The 20,838-nt window shown below is 40.9% G+C and overlaps 1 protein-coding gene across 32 annotated transcripts in view; it reads left to right on the top strand.

The window, feature by feature from the left end:
* MAGI1 (membrane associated guanylate kinase, WW and PDZ domain containing 1) overlaps nt 1–20,838 on the top strand; it is a 461,964-nt gene that overhangs the window by 191,694 nt on the left and 249,432 nt on the right. The gene's annotated exons all lie outside the window — the stretch shown is intronic.

Genomic DNA, 20,838 nt, shown 5'->3' with positions numbered 1-20,838 from the left:
TAGAATGCTGACAAATGACAACAAAATAATTGAGACAATAAAAAAATATATATTTTGAATCTAAATGCAGCCAGCTGTAATGATGATTTGATTTGCTTTCATTAAGCATTGTCACTTAGTACTTGGAGGCTTTTTAACCAAAGCTCCCAGTGGGTGGCAGTGTATTAACTTTGCACTGGGAATGTTGATTTTTTTTTTTTTTTTTTTAAATTCTCAGGCTAGTTTCCATGGTGATCACTGCAGTTTTGATGCTTGTGCGGAATGGGGAGGGAAAGAGAGGAGGGTGATATTGCATTAAAACAGCTGAACAACCCATGAAAGCTGCTGTAGTAACAATAAGCTGCAAACCCTGGAAATAAGAATGTAATAAAACCAGAAATCATAGATGTCTGAAGAGCAGTCTCCGGGAAGCCTATTCTCTAAGCCGTTTAAACAGATCTGTGAACCTGAAGAATCTAGGGAAGAAAAACAGCAAATTTACTGTTTATCTATTTAAACTGGGCTTCATGCACTGTTACTTTCCTGAGTTTCCAGGATAGACTTTCTTGCATTAGATTAGTAAAGTTAAGAACAGCCATATTGGGTCAGACCAATGGTCCATTTAGCCCAGTATTCTGACTCCGACAATGGCCAATACCAGAGCTTCAGGGGAATGCAATGACAATGAGTTCTGCAGGTTATTTGTGTGTGGTGTAAAAAGTACTTCCTCTTATTTGTATTAAACCTGCTGCTGCCTATTAATTTCATTTGGTGACCCCTGGTTCTTGTATTGAGAAGAAGGGTAAATAACGCTTCTCTATTCGCTTTTTCCTCACCAGTCATGATTTTATAACTTCTATCATATCCCCTCCTTAGGCGTCTCTTTTCTAAGATGAATGGCCCTACTCTTTTTAGTCTTTCCTCATATGGAAATGGTTCCATAGATTTGATCATCTTTGTTGTCTTTCTCTGAACCTTTTCTAGTTCTTCTATGTCCTTTTTTAGATGGGGTGAGCAGAACTGCAGGCAGTACTCAAGATATGGGCATATAATGGATTCATATAATAACATTATGATATTTTCTATCTTATCCATCCTATTCCTAATAGTTCCTAATGTTCTGTCATCTGTTGCTACATGCTGAGCTAAAGTTTTCAGTGGACTATCCACTGTGACTCCAAGATCTTTGAGGGGCAACAGCTAATTTAAAACCCATCATTATATATGTGTAGTTGAGATTATTTTTTCCAATGTGCATTACTTTGCATTTATCAGTGTTGAATTTCATCTGCCATTTTTTTGCCCGGTCATCCAGGTGCAATCAATAAGGTATCAATACATAGCAAGACTGTATATTCTCCAGTATCAATGTTTAGGATAATAATCACTTTGGTGAATAGGTATATAATATTGCAGTCTGAAATGGCAGGTACATGAAACACTGAATATTTACTGTGTCTCTTGTATGAATTAATTCATGGTTTGTATCAAAGGAAATGGTCCATTTCCAGTAAAAGAACAATTTAATTGGGCCTTGAAACCTTAATTTATCATAACTGCTTTCAAAATATCTGCTTTCTCTTTTGCACACATTGCACCTAATCTGCTGAAATGTTGAGTTTAGTCTCATGATAGAGAAGGGCTTACCAGCAGTAGGTTGAACCATGTATGTGTTGTGGTGAAAGGCTGCGTAGCTGTAACAAATTGGTCAGTGTGTGTTACACACGTCTGTGTTTGAGCCTCAAAGGATAGGGGTTTTCCTCGCACCTTTAGTTTGACCAACTTTTAAAGTTCCTCGCACCTTTAGTTTGTCCCACTTTGCTCACATGGAATCTGTTGTTGATCTCAGCCAGATTGTGTGGTGCTTTTGTGATGTGAAAAAATGGGGCTTAGATGCAGAGTGCTAGTGTTTTAACCCACTGCATCACTTAGGTCCCTAAATTTCCATTTGGTATGAAATATAAATATATATGCACACTTCAAAAGCCTTTTGCACACTGTAATGTCCCTTGTATGCACTGTATTATAGCATATACATGCTTCCACTTGTTTTTCTCTGTCCTCCAGCAAACGCTCTGCCCCATTCCACCGCACCCAACATTGCCCATGTCCTCCTGCACATCCCCGTTCTCCTACCCAGAAATTCTCTGGTTTCAAGGCTCCCCTGCCCCAATTTCTATTCTTCCAATGGCCATTTCCAACCCTACCAACACCATGTCCCCTTCTACCTCCTACATATATTGACCCCATCCAGCCTATCTTTACTCTTCCGAGAACTCTCCCCCACCCTGAGAAACCCAAATGCCACACCTAGACCCCTCACTATACAACAAACTCACTCATGTGAACATATGACCTATGACCACTGACAAAGAACCCCTCCAACTACTCCAAACCATACTCAAATACCCAATCAAAACGCCAAGTCAGATTTGCAAAGTAGTAACAACAGACTCTGAGTAAAAGCAACATGTACACCTTGATATTGCAGTGGGTGGAGTAAAGAATGTGTGTCTGATTTTTGGAGTCCTGGATATGTGCAGTGTGCGTGTCGTGAAAGGGAGTGGGTGGTGGTGGTAAGGTCTCTAGTGTGGCAAGGCTTGTGCATTGAGATCAGTTAGACTGTTAATGTTGCCTCTGGTGGAGATTTCCTTGATTTTTAGTGTTTATGTACAAAAAAATTTGCTGTAACAGACAAAGGTTCACCATACCAGGATAAAGAGCTTCCTTTTTACTATGTTCAACGTAGAGCATATGAGGAGTGTATTTTGGTTTGTTAAATGAAATTACATTTCAGGCATGCAAAGTAGCTCCGGTTAACTTCGTAGGCATATGAAACCTTCCTGTTATAGGCAAAAAATCTCATTCATATCACTTATTTTTTAGATCTGTTCAAGTTGTTACAAGCTGTTTAGGGATAGTTAAATATATTGCAGCCATGTGAAGCTGTCAAGCACTGTAGTCATCAGTTCTCTAATAGAAGTTGCTTGACTTAATTACCTTTCAGGAATGAAGAAGAGAAAAATATTGTTTGACTTGGCACAACCTGGTTTTCTACGTCTCTCGGGGTGTGACAAAAAGTCTGAACCAGAATAAATGAATAAAATTCAACAAAAATATAACCTGCTTTTTAGCCAAGTTTAATATTATGGCAATCTTCCTTCCTTCTAGAATTGGTATGCATCATTCCTTGTTCATATAAAAGTTCCTTTCCAAATAAATTAGGTAGACTGAGACTTTCTTCTTGAGGATTAGCAGAGGGCTTAATTAAAAAATCATGCATGCCATCCTTAGGGAATCAGAAATCCTGATGTTTCAGCTGCTGAACGCCATTCAAGCCTTATCTTTAAATAAGACTTATCTTATTCACAGTGATCACAGAAGTTTCTACGTCATTTTTTTTTTTACATGCATCAATTCATATGCTGTTACTTATCAAAATATTATTTTTCATCACCGTTATTGGTGTTTTGGCCCTAAGTATAGATTGTGACAATCCTTAGGAATATTTTTAACATATCAGACTTGAAGACTAAGAAACTAAAGAGCAATAAATCATTCAAGCAAATTCTTTGTAATATTTCAGTCTTATTAGAGATTCAAATTTCCTTCCATATTGGAGGAACGCCCATATAGATTCCTTACCAGACTATGGGCTGGGTTCTGCTTCCATTCAAACTTTTGTAAATTAGGATTAGCTCTATTGAAACAATGGTGTTGTAGTAATGTAAATGATAGCATTAGACCCATTATGTTCAGAGAATCCCAACTTGATAGTACTACAGCTGGCAGTGCAATTTCACATGGACTGATATACAAATGTCATTTCATGACTCTTTTATACACTGTAACACTGCTCTTTTTGGCCACATGATTACGCTGAACATCTCAGACACGTACTAGGTAGTCAAAATGACTTGCCCACGACTCTTAAGAAATTAGTAAGAGTAGATATTCCTAGTGACAGCTTTAAATGTCAGTATTGAAAATGTTGAAACAACTTGATTTCCTGTAATAAAGCTGGTGCCAGAAATGCATCTCAGATCTGTTCACTGGATGAAAGAGTGGAAGAAATTTCAACTCTTGGTCAGTGAAATATTTCTCTCCTTTTAGTTAAAGAATCTTCTTCTCCCTCGGAGCCATGCTGCCTGTTTGACTGCACATTTTAATCATTTATCAAGCATTCCCTTATTTTTTATTTAGTGGCACCAACCCTGAAGCCAACAGAACGAGGGTGGTAATGTTAAGGAACAATTTAAGCCTGGATGTGCAAATCAGCAATTTAGTTTGCTGGTTTAGCCTTCTTAATCATGCTAATTGTAAATAAAAAGTATAAATGCTGCCCAAATTCTGAATCCTGGCTATGTGTGCAAGCGAAGGAGTTCCTTGTAGCATCTACATTAATGTGCTCAAAACTGCTTAGTCAGATCTCTCATTTTTCCCCTACAGCTGACAGCAAAGGCCAGTTCACTTTAATCTGCACATTAAATACACATTTTAAGGCATGTTTCTTTTGGAAAGAAGCTTTGCAATTTTTTCTTTTGAATCCAGACACATAGGTCTCGCTCCAAAGTTAATAGCATATACTTGAATTAATTATTCCCACTGAACTTCAAGACAGACAAAGAATATGGCATTCAAGGATCTCCTTTCTAAATGTGTCTAATTAAAGGCAAGGTTAAAGGAAGGGCAACTTAAAAAAAAAATAAAAAGAGGAACATAAAGAGTTCAGCTTTGTTGGTTTAGTTTGGCAAGAAAATACACAAACTTGTGCTAAATCCCTTCAAAACCTTTACCGTGTTTCTCCCATTATTTTTTCATGCCACTAGGTTATTCCATTGTGCATTTATAATGATCACATGCTCTTGCTTTAGCACCCAGTTTCCTGCATAGTTAATAAAGATCATTTTATTTTCTATTCATTTTTCTCCTTCTGCTTCTTAAAAATACATTTTATAGTTACTCCCATGACAGCTGAAATGGGGGTATCTTTGATTGTAATAGGTGTAATTATCTTTAGTACTCATTACAAGAATTCATGAAGCTAGATGTTAACATTGGTTAGTAATGCGCCAAACAGTGATTCTTTAAAAGGGCGTAAGGCCTTTGAGGGCTAAGTCCACTGAAGATGATTGAAAGACTTCTATGAACTTCATAGATTCTAAGGCCAGAAGGGGACCATTGTGTTCACCTGACCACCTGTATAATGCAGACCAGCGCACTCTTCTGAATCAATTATTGTTTGAACTAGAGTGGTCGTTTAGAAAAATATCAAATCTTGATTTAAAAATGGTCAGCTTCACCTTGGGAGGCTGTTCCAATGGTTAATTACTCTCACTGTTAAAAACATGTGCCTTATTTCCAGTCTGAATTTGTCTAGCATCAACTTCCGGCTATTGTATCACATTAGACCTTTCTCTGTTAGGTTGAAGAGCCAATTGTTAGATATTTGTTCTCCGTGTAGGCACTTATAGGCTGAAATCAAGTTACCTTTAACCTTCCTTTGTTAAGATAAATAGATTGAGCTCTTTGAGTCTACCACTATAAAGCAGGTTTTCTAATCCTTTAATCATTCTCATCGCTCTTCTCTGAACCCTCTCCAAATTATCAGCATCCTTTTTGACTTGTGGACATTAGAGCTGGACACAGTATTCCAGCAGCAGTTATACCAATGCCAGGTAATATAATCTCTCAACTACTACTCGGTATTCCTCTGGGCTTTAGATTAGCCTATACACAAACCGCTCCTTCTCCCTTTGAAATCAGTAAGGATATTGCTGTCGACTTTAGTGAGAGTGGGAACTAATGAACACTTTGCAGTCCTCCACAGCTGCCAAGAGAAGCAGGACAAATGACTTGGAGGCACTAAAGTGTCAGATGGCAAATGCTGTTAATAGAAAACCTTGTGCTCACTCTAAATAGGGCCAAGTTTGGGCCAAGGTAAGGTCAAGATGTGGGGGCCAACACTGAGAATGCCCTGTCCAGAGTCTGTAATTTTGAGGGAGATGTTTATCATGTGCAGGTATAAGGAGACGTTAGGAGCTCTGAGATAGCTGTAGCCTAGACTATTAATACATAAATAAATATTACCTTGAATTTCACTCCAGAATGAACTGACAGTCAGTGCAGAATGTGAATCACCAGTGTAATATGCTGTCATTGGTCTGCCCTACTGAAAATGCTGACCAGCTATGCTTGGTAGTAGCTGAAGTTCCAGATCATTGCAGTACTCCTGCCCTGAGGTAACATAGACTTGGATGATCATGGGGCTGTCAGCCTCTGAGGAAAGTGGGCCTAACCAGCCCAAGCTGGAAGAAAACATTTCTGTCCACTACTGTCTGGAAGTCATAGGAGTCTAATAGGCCCTTGAAACCACAAATTGCTTTAATGATAGGTGGGCGAATGGCATTCAACTGACAGAGCTGTGGTAGTGATTGCTGATTTTTCCAAATGCTTACCTGTGCCATCAGCATGCATCCCTTCAGTCTTATGTGAGCTGAACTTAAGGCAGCTAGTTTTCATCCAGATACCCCTCTCAGCCAGGCATTGGGGAAGTACAGACATGGTTGTGCAGATGTGCAGAGCTGTGTATCATTAGCATGTCACTATTGTTGGTAGAATGCTTGTATTATGGTAGTGTCTAGGAACTCCTCTCATGAACCAAAACCCCATTGTGTTAGGTGATACACAAATCCAGGACAAAGAGAGACTCCCTGACTTAAGGAGCTTACAATAGAAGAATGACAATGCAAATGTCCACATCTTGTGCTCCTGTTAACTGGTGTCTTGGCCTCTGTGTTTGAAGAGGTACCAATCCTCGTCACCTGTAGGATGCCAAATACCTGACCTCATTAATACTGACATATTCTCTTGATCATTCTTTGTTGCTCTTATGACTCATATAAGTGTGAGGGGTAGAACTGGTCGCAGTAGCTCATTAATTAATTACATTTATACAAACATCTCTCAGTGAGACAGTCAGTCAGCATTTTCCCACTCTAGAAATTGGCTGCGGCTTCTATATTTCCATAGGTATTCTGGTGGTCAACCAAAAGCTGTTAGTGTTTTGTATAGACCTTGCTTATTGGTGTCAGTAATTGCTGGAGACTGTGGTTTTGTGAAAGTAAACATTTTGGACATTTCATCTAGAGGTTTCTGTTTGCTATTTTTTAAAAATCTTTGTATAGGCAAGGTGAATGCTGAGACACCTTGTTTTGCAATCTGCTGATAGCTTTTGGAAACGTTACAAGTATTACTGTTTCCACTTGATTGATCAAGTGAGTTTCAGAGAAATTTAATTTCTCTAAGTTATCTTTCATTTTTAAAGCATTTTAATAAGAGCTGGAACATGCATTACCATAAACACAACCTCCTTCAGTAAAAATTACCATATTTTGAACATCTGCACAATCTCAGAGGCATCTTACTTTGGTGTCAAGAAGGCAGAGTTTATTTTGTGGGTGGATTTTGGAATAGTACAACTACCATGTTTGATCTAACCGCTGTCTTGCAACGTTTATTACTTCTCCAACTGGCAATTCTTAAAGGATTGTGTACATTCATTCCATCTGATGCAGGCTGAAATCAGAAAGATGTCCCAACCCATCTTTCAAAGTCTTAATTTATTTTCAATTGTTTGAGGATACTCTGAATCATAAAAAGTGGGTGAGAGATTTTCTGCTTCAGCTGGGAGAGGCAAAAGCTGTCAGCTGGCGGGGAGTCCGGTGGTTCCATGCTCCCAGGGGTGGGAGAAAAGGGGAACTGGAGCTCCAAGCTGCAGTAAGCAGTCAGGGACCCTGAAGCTCCCCGTTGCAGTCTGAGGCCCCTGCAGCTCTGTTACTGAATGACCATATTCCCCCTCTGTATTGTCTGCTGCCTTCATAGAGCACTATGGTATTTATTGTCTAAAGGTTCTCTTACCTAATGAAGGTTGTGATGATGAGGGTTGCAGAACTGCAACAACTACCACATAAATAACTAAGCACGGTATTCAAGGCTTTTTGGCAAGAGCCTGGGCACAGTTTCCCTTTGTGGGCTCCTTAAAAACACCACTACAGGCTTTTTTCTTCCAGTAATACCCTGGTTTATTATCACAAACTGTTCCAGTCAAAGTGAAGTTCTCAATGTCCACATTTCATCATTCCCAGCCCTACCTGGCTGGCGTCTTTTCCTTCCCTGCAATCCACTCTGTGCCCCAGCCCCCAGCTCTCCTCCTTGGAGCTGGTGGTGTAATTTAGGCAAGCTGTAGCGCCGTGGTCAGTTTCACTTCCAACTGACCCTTTCCTCCAGATCAGTCCTTTCACCCTGGGCTAGGAGGGTTCAGCAGGCAGAGCTCCTCCTCCTGGTGTTTCCCTTGTTTGGAGGGAAGGGACAGAATACATAGTCTTCTTCCAAGAACTTGTTCTGATTGGCTACAAGGGAGTAGGGACCCCGCCCTACCCAGTCTATGAAGCTTCTGGTCCCAGGCCCTTAAAGAAACAGTAGCCTGGATTTTCCACATGTCTTAACTGTATTCCCCAGGACCATCCTCCTTTCTCTCAATGCCTATCTCTTCGTTTCTAGGTCTTCATCCACGGTAAAAAGTTGCAAGATATAAAGGGGGACATCATAGAATAGGTGTTGACTGACCGTTAGTCTCTTGTTCACCTTAAGTGGACAGTGCCCTTGTTACAGTTTGATTAGGGATGTGATTATTTTTTTACACTCCTAGCTGACATAGTTATGCTGGCAAAACTTTTAAGTGTAGACCGGGCCTGAACAAAATAAGCTATACTTGTAAAAGCACTTTTATGCCAGCATAATTGTGCCTACCTTAGGGCTCTCTATACACTACAGAGCCTTTGCCAGGTGGTATGGTCCCCTTGTGAAGACTCAGTGCATGCTGACAGGAGGAGTTTTTCTGCCAGCGTAGGAACACCCATCTCCTCAAACGTTAGCTATGTTGACAGAAGCTATGTCTGTACTGGGGCTCTTGTTGGGGTGAGATTGCAGGTATTTGCCTTTTTATTTCACACTTAGTTAACAAAAACATTAACTTCATTAAAACACAGACAAAAAGTAAGATTCTTTGATGCAAACCTGCCCGCACCCTTCTTCCTAATATTTTAACTAAGGACTGGAAGGCCTCCTTTGAAGGCTTAGAGCCACATTCTCTGCCAATGTAACTTCACTGAATTCAACAGAAAAATCTCAAGTGTGACCCCTTACTTCCTTGAACAAATGTGCCACACACTTAATCCATGGATGCGTGTTGTTGCTGAGTATTTTTAATGCTGCTGATGTGGTAATTAAGGTTTTGCATTGTACTTGAGGGACATTAATATTTTTATGTAGTGGCAGAAGGAATTTCTTCATGAATATGTGGATTCTCCCTGGAAACATTCTATGTGGGGGTTGGGATTTGATGAAGAGGTGTCGAAAAACTGGGTGTTTGCTTGCTAAGTTTGCACTCGGGGATGTTGTACATAACCAAGCAAAATTCCCTTTTAAATTCCTCCATTTCACTCCAAGGAACTGAAATCTGCCTGCTCCTGTAAAATCCTTCAACACTTTTCTTCACTGAAAGCCACCTTTCCCCTTTTCAGAACACACTTCCCTTTATACAGCCCCAGCCAGAGACCTGCTAGTTGAGGTCATCTTTGCACTTGTGTTCTTGAGCCCAAACACACCCATCTCCTTTTTAAAGTAGGCAAGTCCACCAGCCATTGGAATACAAAATCTGAAGTTGCTCCTTAAGAAGTGTCCCACTTTCCACTGCATTGCCAGACACAGACATTCTGATTAAAAGTAATTGTGCTTCACAGAATTTCCTAATAAGAATCTATCAGATTTTTTTTAGACCACCCAGTATAGTACATGGTCTTTCTTTTCCATGAAGTAGTAACTGCCTTTTTATTCAGTTTTTTAAAATCTTATAGCTGATGTTGCACATATTTAATTTTTTTAAATATAGAACTCAGCATGAAAATGTGAGATAACAAGGTTTGTTCTGAGGAACTGCTGAAGCATGTTGTTTGGCATTATAGTTTCATTTGTCATTCATGGTTAATGCTGATCTAGAAAAGGTCCAATAATATTGCGGTGCAAGCAAAGACAACATGGAAATAGGAATACGGTTGCTCTAAAAACTGTAGAAATAGTCTGTATTTCAGCTCTGTATTTCAATTTATTATAGAATTGTAGGACTGGAAGGGATCTCGAGAGGTCATCTAGTCCAGTCCTCTGCACTCAAGGCAGGACTAAATATTCTATAGACTATCCCTGACAGGTGTTTGTCTAACCTGCTCTTAAAAATCTCTAATGATAGAGATTCCACAGCCTCCCTAGGTAATTTATTCCAGTGCCTAACTACCTTGACAGTTAAGAAGCTTTTCCTAATGTCCAGCCTAAACTGCCTTTGCTGCAATTTAAGCCCATTGCTTCTTGTCCTGTCCTCAGAGGTTAAGGAGAACTATTTTTCTCCCTCCTCCTTGTAACAACCTTTTATGTACTTGAAAACTTTTACCATGTCTCCTCTCAGTCTGCTCTTCTCCAGTTTTTTCAATCTTCCGTCACGGGTCCATTGTTCTAGATTTTTAATCATTTTTGTTGCTCTTCTCTCGACTTTCTCCAGTTTGTCCACATCTTTCCTGAAATGTAGTGCCCAGGACTGAATATCCAGATGAGGCCTAATCACAAATAGCCTGCACTCACCCCGCCTAAACCAGTGTGTCCTATTCTGAGCTCGGCTTCAGAGACTAGCGGAATTTGTGGCATGTTTCTGCCACCTCAGAGGAACTGTTTGAAGCTGGCCATAAGTCTCTGCCAAGAGATATTGGGGAAAAGAGAGGAAAATGCCTTAAATACAAGGCCTTTGGCTGGGCCCAGCATGCCTTCTGTGTTGGATGCAATGGTGTCTAAATAATGCAGAGAGCTGGGTTCTTCTTCCATGCAGGGAATGTGCCAGAGTCCACTCCCAGAACACAAGTGGGAGGTCTCCATGCTAGCCCTGCGTAGACTGGTGTGAAGGCTGCATTTGGGGTTGTCACAGGTGACTGGGCCCCTTGAGACTGGAGAAGAGTCTCAAGAAAAAAGGGAATCGGGGAGCTCTCAGGTGGATTCTCTGGAGAGCGGAGTCCTAGACAAGGGCAGAAAGAGTCTGGGAACAGACTGGAGGAGGACTCTCAGATGGGTGAGCTGGAGATGACGTCCTAGTAGGGGACATAGAAAGCTGATTGAACCTGTTGTGCTTTGGGACTTCGGGGAAAAAGGTGTTATCACATAGACTCTGGGGACTATTGAACATGTACAGGAATAAATTATGCCTGGAGGCGGGCTTTCAAATTGGACATTGAGAGAGACTATGTTCCTTTTCTGGCTGAACCCAGGGGAAACTGAGGCAGGTGCATTTATGCTACAGGAAGGCATTTCATGAGAGGTTGAGCAGAAGATCTGCCTTTATGTGATCCGGTGGTCCCAGTCCTCTGTGCAGCAGACACTGATGGTCTATGACCACCATTCCCAGGAGGGGATAAAGGAGAGGTTGCTGCATGGCAGTTCCTCTACCTAGGCTCAGAGTTGTGGATTTTGTCTCTTTAGCTGCCCCATACTCTGCTTTTATAGAGTCCTATTGCTCATGCTTTCTGCAGATGGATTGATGTTTCCCATACATACCTCCATTATGAGGAGAGAGGAAGAGCTGCCTGCAGACAGATGAGGTGCCTCTAGCTGTTTTTCTCCTGTTACTGTGCAGTACAATTTAGCTGTACGATCCTTGCCTCTGTTCCTCACTTTCTTCCTGACTTGGTTTCTTTGATGGCCTTCGTGGAACCTGCTTCCATAGCCACTTCCTCCAATTCTGAAGCATCCTGGCACTGCATCAGATGAAGACAAGGAGCCATACAGAAAACTCGGTTCCAGTAGAAAAGGCCCCTGTTATGACCAAGTTTAATTTCAGTGACACCTGTTGCTAAAGAGAGAAAGAAACTGAGTCCTGGGAAACAGAAGAGAGAGAATCCTCTTGGCAGTTGTTAAATGAGATCTCTGTGATTATGCGCAACTTTGTCAGAATCTGATGCATCTGATGAAGTGCGTTTCTGCCCACGAAAGCTTATGCTCAAATAAATGTGTTAGTCTTTAAGGAGCCATAGAACTCTCATTGTTTTGTCAGAATCGTAACTCCTCCAGGTCCAAAAATTGTTACGGGAGTATCTTCCTTGGCACTAATGAGGGAGAGACTTAACAATGTATTGTGTCTCTGCTGAGTGGCCTTTCCCAGCGCTGTCTGGAAACTTACAGACATTATGTGTGCTTTGCCATGGTTGGTTCCAAAGCTGTGTAAAGCACCAGCTGAAAGAGGAGATGTTGTAGTGAGACGCTACCCACTGAGGCTGGATTTGGCAGTCGCTTCTTATGCAAAAGCTTCTAGCTAGTCCTCCATCATGCCAGAAATGTTAGTCAGCTTCGTGGTGCTGCTTCCTGCTGCTTAGATAAGAGCTTCAAGCTGTCAGGCCAGAAGGCTCTATCTGACATGCAGGAATGACACTTTCAGGTAAGCTGCCCGCTCTTCTAACTTGATTTGGTGATTTATGAGTTTTCTAGTTTGATGCTCAGCAGCAGCCCTTTGCTGGTCCTAATTATGTGTCTACATTGCAAATGAGCAGATATAATTTGAGCAAAATATCCCCTCCCATCCACTGCCTAATTGTAGTGTGACCATAACCGTGATCCGAATCACCTGATCTGTTGATTCTGCGCTGTTGCTGTCAGGTGGCTCTATGTTCGTGAATGTGGAAGCCCAGTGATAAGCACTGTTTAAAGACCTGCCACCAGAGCTGGAGCCTAAACATGGCTGAAATTGGTGTTAGAAGCCCAAGTTGCTGGGTTTCTCTCTGAGGGGTTATTTATAAAGATAAATAATGACAGGCTAGTTTAGCAGAAACCACTTAATCATCTATTTCTCTTTAGTTACAGATGTCTTTTCTTCAAAGCTGTGTACTCAGCAAGCACACAGCTAACATAGCTGAAATACCAACAGAACAGTCAATTAAACTGATCGTGAGGTTCCCGAACAAAGATTCCTGTGTTTCTGGAAACTGAAGAGGGTTTTCAGCTAAACCCTATGGCAGTAAATTAAAAATTGCAGTGTATCTTTAAAACATGACTTGGGTCACATAGTGTTGTTCTCACATCTAATCTCAGACAGCAAAGTCTGTCTCTGCTGTAATTTCCCCAAAATTGGTAACAGCTAAGAAGAGTAGGCATTACTTTGATAATGAAGGGAATCTGACTATGTATCAATTCGGAGAACTCAGTTAAAATTGTTCAAATGATTTTCTACTTAAAATACCGTTTTTACCCACCAAAGGCCTGTATCAAGGCTTCATGCTGTTTAATTTGCCTATCAATATGCATCACATATATATAGTGGTATGAAAGAGCTGGATGGTTTTTAAAAGATACAATAGTTGTCTGATAACATACAGAGTATTTCTACAAGAATCTTAAAATACTTCTTAGAACTTGTCCGTAACTCTTCAGGAGCCATATCTGTGTTTGTCTTTAGTCTGTGTGGTTTTGTCTTCCTCTTTTCAAATATTTGCACAATGCGCTGTTGAGAGAAAGAAGCAATGTTTTGAATTCTTGTTGTTGAAGGGAAGATAGTGGGAACAGAGATGAACAATCTTTTGTGGGCTTTTTGACTGGCAGCATCGTGTTATCCCTGTTGATGGAGGAAGTGAGCATGTAGCATTGAGGATAGATTTCCTCAACTAGAGATATATGCATATGAGGCTGGATTTCCTCTACTTGTGGTGTCTTTTTGTGCAGTTAACATATTGCATTGTTTGAATCAAGGAATACTTCTGATGTGAAGGAAAGAATTGCTTGTCTGCTATTGGCCAGAGTTTAGCTGTTACAAACTGTGCAGCCAATGAAAACCATTTGTGCTGATATTGCACAAGTTGCTTTATATGAGCATCTTATATTTTATAAAATTAGTGACAAAACAAAGTACATTTCATGTCATGCAGGAAAAAAAAGTCTCTTATCTGAAGCAAAACACACATATGCAAGTGAGAGGTACAGAGTTCCAGAGAAGAGGGTTGTGGGCGACTGATTTTAGCAGTCAAGGATTTGGATTTTGTAAAGTGTTTTCTATATCTATAATTTTGTATCATTGTTCCAAAAACATAAAGTCCCACAACTTCATAATAACAGGGGTAGTAGTAATAATAGAAAGAAGGGATTTCATTGGGAATGGCAGGCGAGATTGCAAATAAACTTAAGTCTGTGTCTAGCTTGCAGGGCTACAGCGGAACAGATTCAGCTCTATGGCTGCACTTCATTGGCACTTCTGTGTAGCCACTCACTACGGTGAAGTGAAGGGGTTCTCTTGCTGCTGTAGTTAATCCACCACCCTGAGACATGGTAGCTAGGTTGACAGAAGAATTTTTCCACTGACCTAGAGTTGTCTACACCATGGGTAGGGTCAGCATAGCTGTGGGTTTTACACACCCCTAAGAGAAGTAGCTATGCCGATGTAAGTTTTCAGCAGAGACCAGCCTGTAGTGACATAGAAGCACAAATCCAATTGAAGGTCAGTGTGACTAGTGTGCCTAAATCACTTAGGCCCTTTTTGAAAATCTGACTCTGGGAGTCCAAATTTCTTAGATCTTGTCCTCACTAGGAAAAAGCTGTGTTCTTAACTTGAATTGGCCTAGTCAGGGCCGGATCCTGGTGAAGACAAGGCAGTTCCAGTTTTCACATGAGTTAACAGGTCACATTAAAGACTAGGGAGCGTACAATGTAACTTGAGTTGCTAACTGATGTGAAAACTACAAAGTGCCTTGTCTTTACTTGTCTTTACTGTGCTCAGGTTAAGAACACACCATTTTTTCTAGTGAAGACATAAACTTAGTTGTGTTTGAAAAATCTCCAGCTAAAATACTAAAACACAAAATAAAACTTAAAATTAGTGGACAGAAAATATCCCTTGTGCACAGTAAGATTTTCTATTCCAATCTAAAGCCATTGGTAACTAAAGGAAGGATTTCAAAAAGCATTTTTCACATTGGTCATGCTGAAATCAACAGGCCAGCACTGACTGCTTTTTGGGAACTTCCCCTTTAAAGCAATAAGAGAGAAGTACTGGAACCTGGATCTTAAATAGGAAATCGAAATAAGGAAAAAATGGAGTATTTGAGACTTCAGTTGATTAATATTTTAGTTTGAAATGGATTAGAAGAGAAACTGTAAATTATGTATTTCTATTCAAGTGATTGCTGCTTAAAAATATGATTTTGGTGTAGTTTACAGTTATTTTTGAATACATTCATAAATGTTGAACCATATTAGCAGTTTATTCACACATTTGTTTACGCCTAACTTTCCCTTAAGCTCCTCTAAACTTTTAGCAAGGTGCCACATTTCCCTCCAACACAGTTATGAATTCTTTGATTACAGAAATGCCCTTCAGTGAAAGCAAAACAGACTACGGTAGAACTTCAGAATTATGAACACCAGAGTTACGAACTGACCAGTCAACCACACACCTCATTTGGAAACAGAAGTGCGCAATCAGGCAGCAGCAAGAGACCAAAAAATAAGCAAATACAGTACAGTACTGTGTTAAACGTAAACTACTAAAAAAGGGAAAGCAGCGTTTTTCTTCAGCATATAAAGTTTCAAACCTTTATTAAGTCAATGTTCAGTAGTAAACTTTTGAAAGAACCACCATAACATTTTGTTCAGAGTTATAACCAATCTCCATTCCCGAGGTGTTTGTAACTCTGTAGTTTTGTAGTCCTTACCTTCAATTTAGTTCAGACACCAGCCAAAATTTCTGACTCGCTTAAAGCATTTGGAGGGGTGAAGGAGAAAGAGTTGATGGTTTTCTTTTAAGTGTACTTTTATTATTATTATTTATCCTTCTCAAGATGGGCTGTGGATCTAGAAATGTTCTGAATGAGTTAACCTAGAAATAACTTCCTGACAAGTTATGATGGCTTTTTACAGCTGTACTGAAGGAGCCTGAGTCACCTTGTTACCTCCTGCCTCCAATGTGAGGGCATCTTTCTTGTGGTAGATGAGTGTTAGCTCCCTAACACCACCAGCCTGTCAGCCACTCACGCACTTTCCTCTGGGCTATGCCAGCCCTGTCTTCATCTTTAATAATAGGTGCATCCCAGTCCGTTTGAATCATTCCCCTGTGATATCATGACTCTGGCGACTCTCAGAAATCCCAGATCTTTTGACCCCAAAAGAGCAGTGTACCCCAATTTACCAGTTTGACCTTAAACCTCTGCTCCCATTACACACACAGCATTTGTAATGAAACACAAAGTTTATATAAGAGAGAATAAAGAGTCTACCAGAAACAAGAAAGAGTGGTGGAAACAACTGGTCTGCGCTTATTAGTGGTTATCTTTCCCATCTATCCCACTGTGCTACTCATCACATTCTGCAGCTAGGAGTTGAGAAGGCGGAGTGGATTGCAGTGCATCATAGGTGTGGGCTCAACGTCCTATGATGCAGTTTTTTCCGTCCCATCATTCACTGGGCTTCTGACTGCATTTTGCAGCATTTTACAACAATCCCTGTTTACTGTGCACCTGTCGTCTCTGCAAAGGATGGATCCTGCACTGCTCTCCACTTCTGGGGTCACTGTTATGAACACATTGCGGATGGTCATGCAGTATTTCATGAGCTCCCAGTCTGAACAGGAATCAGGTGCCTGATCTGCTGTCTGCCATGGGAAGAAACAACACCAGATTAATTTTGGCATTCCGGGAGCAGCTGCGCATGGTGGACCGTTGCTTTGGGGCTCATGAAACAAGCACTGAGTGGTGGGGTTGCATCATTATGCTGGTCTGAAATGATGAGCAATGGCTGCAGAACTTTCGGATGCGGAAAGCCACTATCCTGGAACTGTGCGGAGCTTCCTGCTGCCCTGTGACTCAAGGACAACAAATGAGAGCTGCCCTCTCGGTGGAGAAGCACGTGGTGATCGTTGTGTGGAAGCTGGCAACTCCAGACTGTCGCAAATCAGTTTGGAGTCAGGAAGTTCACCATTGGGGCTGCATTAACACAAGTGAGCAGGGCTATTAATGGTATTCTGCTGCGAAGTACTATGACTCTTGGAAATGTGTCTGAAATAGTGGATGGCTTTGGGGCAATGGGATTCCCTAAGTGTGGCAGGGTGATAAATTGCATGCATATCCAAATTTTGGCTCCAGACCATCTTGCAACGGCATACATCCATAGAGGGGGTACTTCTCTATGATATTGCAGGCGTTTGTGGATCACCGTGGGCGTTTCACTAATATCGATGCGGGGTGGTCAGGGAAGGTGCATGATGTACGTATCTTTAGGAACACTGTCCTGTACAGAAAACTGCAAGCAGGGACTCTCTTTCCAGACCAGAAAATTCCAAAGGGGAATGTTGAAATGTCCATAGTGATCCTGGGAGACCCAGCAACCCTTTACTCCCATGGCTCATGAAGCCTTATACAGGTAACCTGGACGGCAGCAAGGAGAGCTTCAACAATAGGCTGAGCAGTTGCAGAATGACCATAGAATGTGCGTTTGGCAGATTAAAAGCACACTGGCATTGCCTTTATGGCAGGTTAGACTTAAATGAGGAAAATATTCCCATGGTCATAGCAGCCTGCTGTGTACTCCATAATATTTGTGAGGCTTAGGGTGAAAAGTTTCCCCCAGGGTGGAGCACGGAGGTGGATCGCCTAGTGGCTGATTTTGAGCAGCCAGATACCAGGGTTATTAGAGTGCCACAACTGGGGGCTATTCGAATCAGGGAGGCTTTAAAGCAGCATTTTGACAGTGAGCACTAATGACGTGTCTTTCTAAACCGCACTCTGCCATGCTTTGTAACTTGCCACCTTGTATGAAAATGTTGATGTTTCCTGACCATGATTTATAGTCTGAAAATGATCCAGTTGCCACTGTGTATTAATTGCAGCAGCAACCACCATGTTGTAGGAGACCTAGATTAATTATGTTTCAGAGAGGATGTTTTTATTAAATACCAATTAACAACACACAATGCTTGGTGGAAAGGGAGATAACAATGAAGGACATTGTAGGCTCTCATAGCTGTGTATAAGTCCAGTTATTGTTTTGGAAGCTGTCTGATAGGGTGGAGTGAATGGGGTACCAAGATGGGACATGACGTTGCAAGGAATGTGTGGGAGGAGTTAGGCGAGGGCATGGCAACCAGTTCTGTATTCGCTTCTGGGGAGGATATCGAGGCCATATGTATTCTTCCTGCAGCGTGATTAGGGACTTCAACATGTCTGTTTGATTCTCCATCACTATCATCCGCTCCTGGCCCACTAAAATTTGCTCCTGGCTCTCCTTTCTGTTCTGCTTGTCTGTTTTATAATTTTTATTTCAAGTCTCAATGCTCTGCGTTCTTGTTTTTCAGCCTCTGAGTATTGGAGCACCTCTTGAAACATGTTCTCCTTGATCCTCCTCTGTTGCTTCCTTATATGGTGGAGGTGCTCCTTTGGTTAGTAGGGGGTTTCCCTGAAGGCCACATCTGCAGAAGTACAAGAGAAGAGAAGCATGATTGTTGGTGCAGTCACAGCATTGAATCATTACAGTAAAATACACCTTTTTTTAAATATGAATCAGTTTCTCACTGTCTCTTGTCAAGCACACAGTTTGGCAAATGCCCTTAACATGGTGAGTTTGATCTGGGGCTCTCAAGATGGGTAAAGGGTCTAGGTGGTTTTTTAAGGGGATCACTGCAGGCAACTAAGGACAAAATTGTAAATTCTGCCACAGTTTTCCACAGACGGGGTCATTAAAGCCAATATCTCACTCCTAAGGATAAGCAAGGATGCAAAGATGCATCTCCTGCATGCATGCGGCTTCAGGCCGGGTCCCTATGCTACTCGCCTGTTTGCCTCTTTAGTCCCTGTACAAGTGATTTGCTGATTGGCACGGTAAAGTTTCCTACAGTGGGGGAAGGAACAAAGCAGCTCTGCTAAGGAACCTTCAGCAGAGGATTGGCCAGTACCTCCAAGAAAGTTTCTAGAGATCTCTCTGGAGGATTCCCATGAAATCTCGCTGTGCATTAATGCACTGTTCCACCGCACTGCTTAGCTGCACAGGGGAATGTGAAGTAGATGCAAACATAGCTAGTCTTGTACTTGTAGTCTTGTACTGACTTTTGTCGACAAAACTCTATGGTGTAGACAAGGCCAAACCTCTCTTTCAGAAGCATTTTAGGCACTTGGGAGTTTAAATTCCATCAACTATTGTTGGAACTTAGTCTTCTAGGCACCTAAATCATGTTTGAAAATGAAATTTAGGCCCCTAAATCAGTTAGGCATTGTGACGCCGAGGACAGCAATGCTTAAATACCTTTAAAAATCTTGGCCTACAGCAGCAGAATATGGGTATAAATTTTAATGTGAATTTTAGTGACCGAAGTAACCATTGTCAGATTCCTTTCCTTGAAGACATTAAAATATTGCATATTGGACCAAGTTACCTTAATAGCACGTGCATTCAAAAATTGCTAAATACGCAGATGGTAGCTTTTTCTACCCCCTTCAATGTTGTAATGGTCTTTATTAACATGAAAATCATTTAACAATATATAAAAGTTTAAATTACAGTAGGTAAATTACTATTTTTCCTATGTGCAATTCTCATTACACAGTATAAGTGCAGTAGATAGGATATATAGCACATTAAAATTCATATTTCCAGTTTTAAAAACCTATTCAGGGAGATGAATATATTCTTTGTTGATTACATCTCCTAAAATTCATACTACACACACACACTCATTAGAGGAAATTGCTATGTTAGTCCACAAGAATATACGTAGCCGAGGAGAAATTAAACAACAAGATTGAGGTGGAAGGACTGCACAAACAGCACATAAAAATAAAGACAAGCAGTTTCATTATGACTTGAATTGGTTATTTAGAGTGAAGATTTGCTGGTTCATAAATCTTCAGAAATGTGTTAGTGCAGATATAAAATGGTTTTGTTGTAATTAAGAGCTGCTAAATTAAAAAGAACTGGGGATACCTAACTTGGGGGGGGGGGGGGGGTGGGGGTGGGGGGGGTGGTCCCGCCATGAAGCTTGAAAAATCTTTTGGTTACTGTTGTTTAAGTTAGAGATGAAATGATAGATAAACTTTCTCTTTAATAAGGAAAATAAGTATAACGAAGTAGAGGGGCATATGTATTAAAATGTTTTGTTTAAACAGCCAGTTGGATTCAGGAGGAGCATCAGAAAATGTGATGTTATTTACTTTGCAAGTAAGTTTTCAGGCCAACATTTTCATAAATGTGTCCAAAACTTGTATTTAGGCTCTCTGGTTTTAAAAAGCATTGAACAGTCAGTAGCTTCGGTTGCTTTCATTTTTAGCTGCTGGGTGCTCTGCTCTTCTGAAAACTTAGACCACTTACTTAGAATTTCCAGAGGTTCTGAAGGAAAAAGTGTAGGGACTTTAGTAATGACTTCATTAAAGTCATTCCAGGCACAGAGGGCTCTGTGCAAGAAATCATGAAGATATGTTTGTTAGGAGAGGGACTTGGGCATGCGTAAGCAACTGTGATTTTTGTTGTCCAAAGCAAAAGAACCAGAGAGAGACCCGATGGCACGCATGAAAATGTCAAAACTTTATTTGGCTTGGAAAGTGCTAAGGGATTTTTTACTGCAAGAAGGCTAGGGTTAGAAATACATGAGCTGAAGAAGATTCAGGTATAAAAGTGGAGGCATTTTGCACTTCATACCTTTTTGGACCAGAATATCCTCCTTGATGACATTAATGGTGCAGAGACATTTTTCTGTCAAATATTTTCTTACCGTTTAGTGGCCAAAGTGTCAGAATGTGCCTG

This window comes from Emydura macquarii, unplaced genomic scaffold (genome assembly GCF_026122565.2).
Source record: "Emydura macquarii macquarii isolate MOO-44397 ecotype Brisbane River unplaced genomic scaffold, CSIRO-AGI_Emac_v2 contig_71, whole genome shotgun sequence".
NCBI classification, from domain to species: domain Eukaryota; kingdom Metazoa; phylum Chordata; order Testudines; family Chelidae; genus Emydura; species Emydura macquarii.
The sequence above is the reverse complement of the archived record's forward strand: the minus strand, read 5'-3'. Positions and strand labels throughout refer to the sequence as shown.